The 10,000-nt window shown below is 33.2% G+C and overlaps 4 non-coding genes across 4 annotated transcripts in view; all 4 read left to right on the forward strand.

Annotated features, from left to right (window-relative positions):
• The first annotated feature begins 2,836 nt into the window (after positions 1–2,836).
• On the forward strand, positions 2,837–2,955 carry LOC145846908 (5S ribosomal RNA). Its single transcript, XR_014370937.1, has one exon. It is a non-coding gene; the product is annotated as a 5S ribosomal RNA (ribosomal RNA).
• Positions 2,956–6,806: 3,851 nt separating this feature from the next.
• Positions 6,807–8,614, forward strand: LOC145846913 (small subunit ribosomal RNA). The gene has a single exon (XR_014370942.1). It is a non-coding gene; the product is annotated as a small subunit ribosomal RNA (ribosomal RNA).
• Positions 8,615–8,796: 182 nt separating this feature from the next.
• Positions 8,797–8,949, forward strand: LOC145846901 (5.8S ribosomal RNA). The gene has a single exon (XR_014370931.1). It is a non-coding gene; the product is annotated as a 5.8S ribosomal RNA (ribosomal RNA).
• A 222-nt stretch (positions 8,950–9,171) lies between these two features.
• LOC145846919 (large subunit ribosomal RNA) overlaps positions 9,172–10,000 on the forward strand; it is a 3,631-nt gene continuing 2,802 nt past the window's right edge. Inside the window, exon 1 of the ribosomal RNA XR_014370947.1 lies at positions 9,172–10,000. This exon is cut by the window's right edge and continues 2,802 nt beyond it. This is a non-coding gene — a ribosomal RNA (large subunit ribosomal RNA).

The raw sequence follows: 10,000 nt of genomic DNA on the forward strand, positions 1-10,000 counted from the left end.
TTTTTTGTACTATTTTTCTTTCTGACCTATTTATACTTATTACTCGTTTATTTACATTTCTTTAACGCTTAAAAGAAAAGTAAATTCTAGTTATTAGCAAATAAAAACGTAAGCCAATCAGATAACGTTATTTGCTGTTTAAACCAATTAGAGCGCTAAAAAAGTGGTTTGACCAGTTTGAGATATCGAAAAAATAATGGCACCATCTTGTAGAGTACAATTTTCTGAGTTAAAATTAATACAATTAGTCTTTTATACTAAAACTTAAAAGTTTTTTTGTCCAAAAACAAATAAAAGCGTGGCTACTTGAAAAATCAAACGAAAATAAATTTTGCACTTTTGTATTGTGAGTCATAATAAGTTATTTACTGTTACCAACAGATACTAGCAAAAGCTTTTTAAAGTTTTGTATTAACTTAATGTATTTGTAATTACTTTTACTTAATAGAAACTATTGAATTACGTTTACTTAGTTTACTTTTGTATGTGTATTAAATATATAGCAATTTTGCTTGAACTTAAATAAAGATTATTAAACTATTAAAAGAAAACTATCAAAGTTTACTAACTCAAAAGCTAAATCTTAGTTATATTGTTATAAACATTTATGTTGTAATTTACTAATAACTAAATGAGTTTATTTCAAACAAAAAGAATTAAATAATGTTATGTTATGTCAAGCCTACTATATGAGGTATATAGGTATATAAGGTATACAAGCTTATGTTTGAAAGTTATAATAATTAAAATAAAAATAAATATTTAGTTGGTAAAATTTGTATTTAATATGCTTTGAAATTAGAGTTAGTATAGATGTTTTTTTTTAAATATAATAAATATAAGTATTTAGTTACTAATAATAAACTAAAATACCAATTTTGTAGTTATTACAAAAAAAAAAACTTATCTTACTTAAAGTTCACTGTAATTGAAACATTATACAAAAGCTTTATAATTATAAGCTTTGAATAATTCTATTTGAATAAATAATAGATTCATAACTATATTCATGTTTGCATATTTAAATTATAAAAAGTTAGTGTTTTGTGTATTGACTTTATGATTATTTTATTTTAGTAACTGTTAGTTTTATACTTTAATAAAAGAAATATGGTTAACAAGTAAGTTAAAAATGAAAGAAGCATAAAAAAACACACTAATTAACTGCTTATTCAATAGTTTGATTATTTAATTATTTTTCTGTTATATAGTTTAATCGTATTGTATAAAAAATACAGAGGTTTAAAGTAAGTTTGAATAAAAATAAAACAAAACATATAATATAAGCATTAGTTAAAATACATAGTTTTTTTTTCTAAAAAAATTTAATTCTTTAATAATAAGTAGTAATTTAAATAAAAAATAATACAAGTAAAGTTATACAATATATATACTATAGTTTGTCAAACTAGGCAAACACTACTAGGCAAAAAACAAACTAGGCAAAAAACCTACAAAGTAGGCCACCACTACAATCCTATGTTCCAACTGGAAATTCAATGAGATCGTTACTGTACTTGTGATGAACGTTGATAATCCCCAAGATTGTAAGTCGAAGGCCTTACCCAACCTAACCAGCGCACTGGTTTTCTTACAACTGAATTAATCAACATTTATTATTGAATATAATCATTATTGATAGATAGAGGAATGTTGACAATCAACAACAGATTGTAGGTCAAAGGCATTACTCGACCCAAGTACCCACAACCTAGATTGAACAACATTTATTAGATAGATTTGTTTAATGATAGATAGAGGAATATTGTCAATCCACAACAGATTGTAAGTCAAAGGCATTACTCGACCCAAGTACCCACAACCTAGATTGAACAACATTTGTTAGATAGATTAGTTAGATAGATAAATAGTACAGTATAATCTCAAAGAATTTGAAGCCCGAACATTGAACGATAGTGGTGTTTCGTGACGACTAGCGGGATTCGATCTTACAACCTTCTGCTTATGAGTCAGCTGATAAGACCACTGACCCACCGCGCCACGACAAAGATAAAGAAATATTTTGCTATATAAATAGGTTGATTTTTATAATTTTGTTATACAGTGTCAATTACAGTGAACTTCAAGTAAGATATACAACAGTATATATATTTCCGAGTCTGACTTTGAGTACTTTTTATATATTATTAACAAGATTTTTTAGGAGTAATATCTGTTTAGTTCTTTAATATATCTTTAAAATAATAATATTTTTTAAGGTGTTTAAAACTTTTAGAAGCTGTATGTAATGTCTTTTAGTTTAATAGTTCTTTTAAATTAGTAAAAAAAATAAACATGGTTGAGTTATCAAATTAAACAAAATAGAACGTCAAGTATTTAATTACTAAAATTAATTTAATTAAAAAAAAATCTCAGGTAATCTAAAATGTCAGGAATTATTTAAAAATAAATATAAATTTAAAACTTATTATATTGAAAAGATTGATGAATAATACTCTTGAATGTATGCAATGTTTGTATTTGTAATGCAATAACATAAATGGATAGATCAATGACAAATTGTAAACATATTGTATTATTTTATTTTACGATTTTATTTTATTTATTTAATAATTCAATAAACTTTACTTCTACTTTTCCTGGTCTTAGGTAATTTATAGATAACAATTATTTAAACAAACACTTTTGTACAGTTACAATACAGTTTTAGTACAGTTTGGGAGTAACTGTTGATTAAAAAAACAAAAAAAAAGTTAATTCAGGTTAAAATTTTATAAGGAATAATTTTAAAATATCAAATTGATTGTAAATCAAGTGCAAATAGGTTTTTTAAATAAACCGAAGGGTTTATAAAGGCTTGTAAACGCCTTCAAACGCCTACGACCATACCACACTGAGTACACCCCATCTCGTCCGATCTGGGAAGTTAAGCAGTGTCGGGCGTGGTTAGTACTTAGATGGGTGACCGCTTGGGAATACCACGTGCCGTAGGCCTTTGCTTTTTGAATTCATCTTTTTTGTACTATTTTTCTTTCTGACCTATTTATACTTATTACTCGTTTATTTACATTTCTTTAACGCTTAAAAGAAAAGAAAATTCTAGTTATTAGCAAACAAAAACCTTAGCCAATCAGATAACGTTATTTGCTGTTTGCTTATTTGCTGTTTAAACCAATTAGAGCGCTAAAAAAGTGGTTTGACCAGTTTGAGATATCGAAAAAATAATGGCACCATCTTGTAGAGTACAATTTTCTGAGTTAAAATTAATACAACTAGTCTTTTATACTAAAACTTTAAAGTCTTTTTGTCCAAAAACAAATAAAAGCGTGGCTACTTGAAAAATCAAACGAAAATAAATTTTGCACTTTTGTATTGTGAGTCATAATAAGTTATTTACTGTTACCAACAGATACTAGCAAAAGCTTTTTAAAGTTTTGTATTAACTTAATGTATTTGTACTTAGTTTAAATTAATAGAGTTTATTTGGTTTACTTTATTATGTGTATTGAATGTGCTAGTATCTAAAAATAAATACAACTAAAACAAAACAAACAAGGAGAGTACTTGAATAGAACCAACACAATTTACAGACCAGTTGTGTACTAAATTTAAAGAAATTCTGAATAGTGAATATGCAATTATTATTATAAGTTCAAAGTTCACTTTAATTTAAATTAATGTATTTTGTAAATTGGTTTTATTTAATACGATAGTAGTGAATTACTTTATTTAATTTACTTTAGTATGTGTTGTATAACTTTATTTAAACCAGAAGCAAAACGGGATTATACTTTCAATAAACTACACAATTTACAGACCAGTTGTGTACTAAATAAAAAGCTATTGTGAATGGTGAATATGCAATTATTATTATAAGTTTATAAGTTCACAGTTTACAAAAGCTTTAGAATTTAGTTACTATTTTGTTCATATTTGCATATCTAATTTATGAAAAGTTAGTGTTATGTGTATTGGCTTTTTAATTTCTTTATTTGTAGAACTGTTAGTTTTATATTCTAAAGAAACATTTTTAAATAAATATGTTTAACAAGTAACTTAAAAATGGAAGAAATATATTGTATATATTGAACTATTTATATTTATTCTAGCTATTTGCTTAGTGTATTTATTAATGTGATTATTTTATTTTGTTGTTTGTCTTATAGTTTAATCGTATTGTGTTGAAATATATATATAACAAATACAGAGGTTTAAAGTAAGTTTAAATGAAAATAAAATAAGACATATAGTTGAAATATAAGTTTAAAAAAATAGTTTTTTTTTTTTTTTTTTTCTTTGTTTGTTTGATTGTTTGTTTATTATATAATCGCGACGTGTCATTTTATTACTTTTAAGCATACTAAATATAATAATAGGTATAGTTATAGGAAAAATTCAATTAGTTTCTAATGTAATAAAAAAGTTTATTTCCACAAATAAATAAATACCTGAAAAATCAAATGAAAAATAAATTTCGCACTCCTGTATTGTGAGTCATAATAGGTTATTTACTGTTACCAACAGATACTAGCGAAGGCTTTTTAAAGTTCTATGTTAATTCAATGTATTTGTACTTAGTTTTATTAAAATGACAGTATTGATGGTTACGTTTATTAAGTATGTTTATTTAACGTTATGTAACTCAAGTAAAACCAGAAGCAAATAAGGAGACTACTTTCAATAAACTACACAATTTACATACCAATTGTATACTAAACTTAAAGCTATTCTATTTTATTCTTGATAGTTATTTTAAAGTTATTAAATTATACAAATGTATTTTGTAAAGTAGTTTTATAAAGTTACTATAGTTTATTTAACTTACTATAGTATGTGTTATATAATTTTAATTAAACCAGAAGCAAAAAGGGAGACTACTTTAAATAAACTACACCATTTATTGTTATATATAACTCTAATAAAACCAGAAGCAAAAAGGGAGACTACTTTAAATGAACTACACAAATTAAAAATATATTATTATTTATAAATCAATCGTGTTGTGTTTCAAAATACATTTTTCAAATAATGTTTTACAAGTATTTATCAGTTATTTAGTTTTCTTTTTATAGTTTAGCCGTATTGTTTTATTTATTTGTTATTATTTTTATTTAATTGTTTGCTTATTATATTTATCGCCATGTGCTTAAAAAATAAAACAACTATAAAGGTTAAAAAAGTAAGTTTAAATAAAAATAAAATGAAACATACAAAATAAGCTTATGATTTTTTATTATTATTATTATTATTATTATTATTTTTATTTTATTGTTTGTTTATTATATCTATCGCCATGTGCTTAAAAAATAAAACAACTATAAAGGTTAAAAAAGTAAGTTTAAATAAAAATAAAATGAAACATACAAAATAAGCTTATGATTTTTTATTATTATTATTATTATTATTATTATTTTTATTTCATTGTTTGTTTATTATATCTATCGCGATGTGCTTAAAAAATAAAACAACTATAAAGGTTTAAAAAGTAAGTTTAAATAAAGATAAAATGAAACATATAAAATAAGCTTATGTTTGATTTTTTTATTTTACTTTTATTAAATTGTTTGCTTATTATATTTATCGCGATGTGCTTAAAAGAATAGAACAAATACAAAGGTTTAAATTGTAAGTTTTAAATAAAATAAAATGAAACATACAAAATAAGCTTATGATTTTTTATTATTATTATTATTATTATTATTATTATTATTATTTTTATTTCATTGTTTGTTTATTATATCTATCGCGATGTGCTTAAAAAATAAAACAACTATAAAGGTTTAAAAAGTAAGTTTAAATAAAGATAAAATGTAACATATAAAATAAGCTTATGTTTGATTTTTTTATTTTATTTTCATTTAATTGTTTGTTTATTATATTTATCGCAATCTGCTTAAAAAAATAAAACGAGTATTAAGGTTTGAAAAGTAAGTTTAAATAAAAATAAAATAAAAATATAAAATAAGCTTATGTTTTTTTTTTTTTTTTTTTTATTATTATTATTTTTATTCAATTTTTTGTTTATTATATTTATCGCAATGTGCTTAAAACGATAAAACAAATATAAAGATTTAAAAAGTACGCTTAAATAAAAAATAATACAAATAAAGTTTATTTATAATAAATATATATATATTTAAAACATTAAAAAAAGTAGTTTATACATATTTTTTTTTATTTATTTCTTTTAAACATATTAAATAAAGTATAAAAAAGTATTAAAACATTTAAACGTAGCATAAATAAGCTTAAAACATTAAAATAATCGAAAAGAAACAAAGAAATTGAAAAAAATCGGAAAAAATCGGCAAAAAAAGTTCAACAGCAACATTTGAGCATCATACACGTATGCATTACTTTACACTAGTGAGAGAGACGTGTTTGTGCGTTCGGTCGACTTGACGAGAAAGCGGGCTTAAAGCATTACTGTTTAGCACCCGAGGCGCGGCTATTGCAGCGGCGGCGAACGTGCTATGTAAACGCATTGGAGCAGCGTATGAAAAACTACAAGCGTCCAGCGGCGGTAGGCTTATAGCTTTGCGAAGTCGTCGAGACGAGTAGCCGACGCAGGCAGGCACGGCTCGAGGCGGGTAACTGCAGCAGACAGATGGCGTGTTGCTGCTGACGAGTTAACCGGCAGAAGGCAAACGGTTGGTCGGGAGAAAGAACAGTCAGTTGTATAGCTGCATGCTGCAGTCGACGCGGGCTGGCGCTTTAAACAGCAAAAGGCCGGCGCCGACTTTCAGTAACGTTCGCAAGGCTTTTAAGCCGAGTGATAGAAAAGGTCTGTATTTATACAGTAAAAACGCTCAGTCGAGCAACGGGTTTAAACGCCCTCGGATAGTTATCTGGTTGATCCTGCCAGTAGTCATATGCTTGTCTCAAAGATTAAGCCATGCAAGTGTAAGTACGAGCTCACGTACAGTGAAACTGCGAATGGCTCATTAAATCAGTTATGGTTCATTTGATTGTACGCTTTTACATGGATAACTGTGGCAATTCTAGAGCTAATACATGCGTAAAGCGCCGAACTGACGTGAGGCGCGCATTTATCAGACCAAAACTAACCGGCTTTCGGGTCGTTACAATGGTGACTCTGGATAAGCTTGCGGATCGCACGGCCTAGTGCTGGCGACATCTCATTAAAGCAACTGCCCTATCAACTATCGTCGGTACGGTATCGGCCTACCGAGGTTGTAACGGGTGACGGAGAATCAGGGTTCGATTCCGGAGAGGGAGCCTGAGAAACGGCTACCACATCCAAGGAAGGCAGCAGGCGCGCAAATTACCCATTCCCGGCTCGGGGAGGTAGTGACGAAAAATAACAATGCAGACCTCGTACGAGGTCCTGCAATTGGAATGAGTACACTTTAAACTTTTTAACGAGTATCCATTGGAGGGCAAGTCTGGTGCCAGCAGCCGCGGTAATTCCAGCTCCAAAAGTGTATATTTAAGTTGTTGCGGTTGAAAAGCTCGTAGTTGGATATAGGGACGGCGAGGTTGGTCGGTCGAAAGGCTAGCACTGGCCTTGTTGTTCTTGTTGGTCGGTGCCTTCGCGGTGCTCTTAACTGAGTGTTGCGGTGGTCCGGCAAGTTTACCTTGAAAAAATTAGAGTGTTCAAAGCAGGCTTTACGCTTGTATAATGTTGCATGGAATAATGGAATAGGACCTCGGTTCTATTTTGTTGGTTTTCGGAGCACGAGGTAATGATTAATAGGAACGGACGGGGGCATCCGTACTGTGCCGTTAGAGGTGAAATTCTTGGATCGGCGCAAGACGAACGACTGCGAAAGCATTTGCCAAGAATGTTTTCTTTAATCAAGAGCGAAAGTCAGAGGTTCGAAGACGATCAGATACCGTCCTAGTTCTGACCTTAAACGATGCCGACTAGCGATCGGGCAGTGTCGAACTTAAGAACTGTCCGGCAGCTTCCGGGAAACCAAAGTCTTTGGGTTCCGGGGGAAGTATGGTTGCAAAGCTGAAACTTAAAGGAATTGACGGAAGGGCACCACCAGGAGTGGAGCCTGCGGCTTAATTTGACTCAACACGGGAAATCTCACCCGGCCCGGACACAGCGAGGATTGACAGATTGAGAGCTCTTTCTTGATTCTGTGGGTGGTGGTGCATGGCCGTTCTTAGTTGGTGGAGCGATTTGTCTGGTTAATTCCGATAACGAACGAGACTCTTACTTGCTAAATAGCTGCTCGACCCATTGGGTCGGAGACAACTTCTTAGAGGGACTAGTGGCGTTTAGCCACACGAGATTGAGCAATAACAGGTCTGTGATGCCCTTAGATGTTCGGGGCCGCACGCGCGCTACACTGACCGGATCATCGTGTGTTCCCTAGGCCGAAAGGTCCGGGTAATCCGTTGAACCCCGGTCGTGCTAGGGATAGGGACTTGCAATTGTTTCCCTTGAACGAGGAATTCCCAGTAAGCGCGAGTCATTAGCTTGCGTTGATTACGTCCCTGCCCTTTGTACACACCGCCCGTCGCTACTACCGATTGAATGGTTTAGTGAGGTCCTCCGATTGAGCCTGGTACGTGCGGCAACGCACTCGCCGGTGTTCGAAAAGACGATCGAACTTGATCATTTAGAGGAAGTAAAAGTCGTAACAAGGTTTCCGTAGGTGAACCTGCGGAAGGATCATTAACGAATCGAAATTTGATTTCAAGCGACGTCTCTTCTTCGAAGGGACCGAGCCCTGTAACTGTTATAGTTCGGTCGCGTTGCTTTCTGACAGCGGGAGTAATAATTCAGCACGCAATTGCTGGCGCGGCCGCTTCTTTTTGAACACGATTTTTTGGTTGCATTGAGATTGATTAACACGACAGATCTCTTAGCGGTGGATCACTCGGCTCGAGCGTCGATGAAGGACGGAGCTAGCTCCGAGAAGTAATGTGAATTGCAGGACACATTGAGCATCGATATTCTGAACGCGTATTGCGGCCTCGGGTAATCCTGGGGCCACGTCCGTCTCAGGGTCTTTAACACACCGATCCTTTCATTAGTTTGAAAGTGCCTGCGACTCGTTTCTTAATTAAGGAGCGTGTCGTCAAAGACAGCTGGTCTGGCGATTTCACAGCTGAAGCGTGAGCAGCCTGCTGGCCTCGGGTGAGGTAGCAACGACGGTAGGTGCTCGAGAATAAGTTAAGTGACTTCAAAAGGCCGACGTACAAAGCGCATGTACTTTTGTAGTACATCACTTTTGACCTGAGATCGGGCGGGACGACCCGCTGAACTTAAGCATATCACTAAGCGGAGGAAAAGAAACTAACAAGGATTCCCCTAGTAACGGCGAGTGAAGCGGGATAAGCCCAGCGCTAAATCCGAGCCTTTTTGGAGGGCGAGGAAATGTAGCGTATGGAATTCAGCATGCGGCGAACCAACGACTGCCCACGTTCTTCTGATCGAGGCCTTTTCCCAGAGCGGGTGTTAGGCCCTTGGCGGCGGTCGTAATTCGTCCTAGCGGTTTTCCCGGAGTCGGGTTGTTTGGAAATGCAGCCCTAAGCGGGTGGTAAACTCCATCTAAGGCTAAATACTGGCTCGAGACCGATAGCGAACAAGTACCGTGAGGGAAAGTTGAAAAGCACTTTGAAGAGAGAGTTAAAGAGTACGTGAAACCGCTTGGAGGCAAACGGAGGCGCCCATCGAGTCGCCGGACGTTTTCAGGCGCTGCGAGAGCTGTCCTACTGTTTGAGTGATCTTCGGAGACTCTTACGGTTGCGCTGGCGTCGCGGCGCTGCACTAGCGTTCGGCGAGGGCCGCGACCGGTTGCTGGGCTGACTTTGGTCGTTCGCAAGGTAGCTCTTCTTCGGAAGAGTGTTATAGGCGTTCGATTAGCTTCGGCTCGGCGACCGAGGAGAGATTCCGCGTCGGTCTTCGGACAGGCTGCGTGTTGATCGCTGGAATACGGCTTTGGAAACTGCTCGCAGTCTCTAGAGTTTGTACAAGGCCTTCTTCGCGTTAGCGCTCAGACGCCAGGGGTCTGCGGCTTAAGCTGGCCACGTCTCCGACCCGTCTTGAAACACGGACCAA

Source organism: Thalia democratica, unplaced genomic scaffold, assembly GCF_965202585.1.
Source record: "Thalia democratica unplaced genomic scaffold, ktThaDemo2.hap1.1 HAP1_SCAFFOLD_706, whole genome shotgun sequence".
Lineage (NCBI taxonomy): Eukaryota > Metazoa > Chordata > Thaliacea > Salpida > Salpidae > Thalia > Thalia democratica.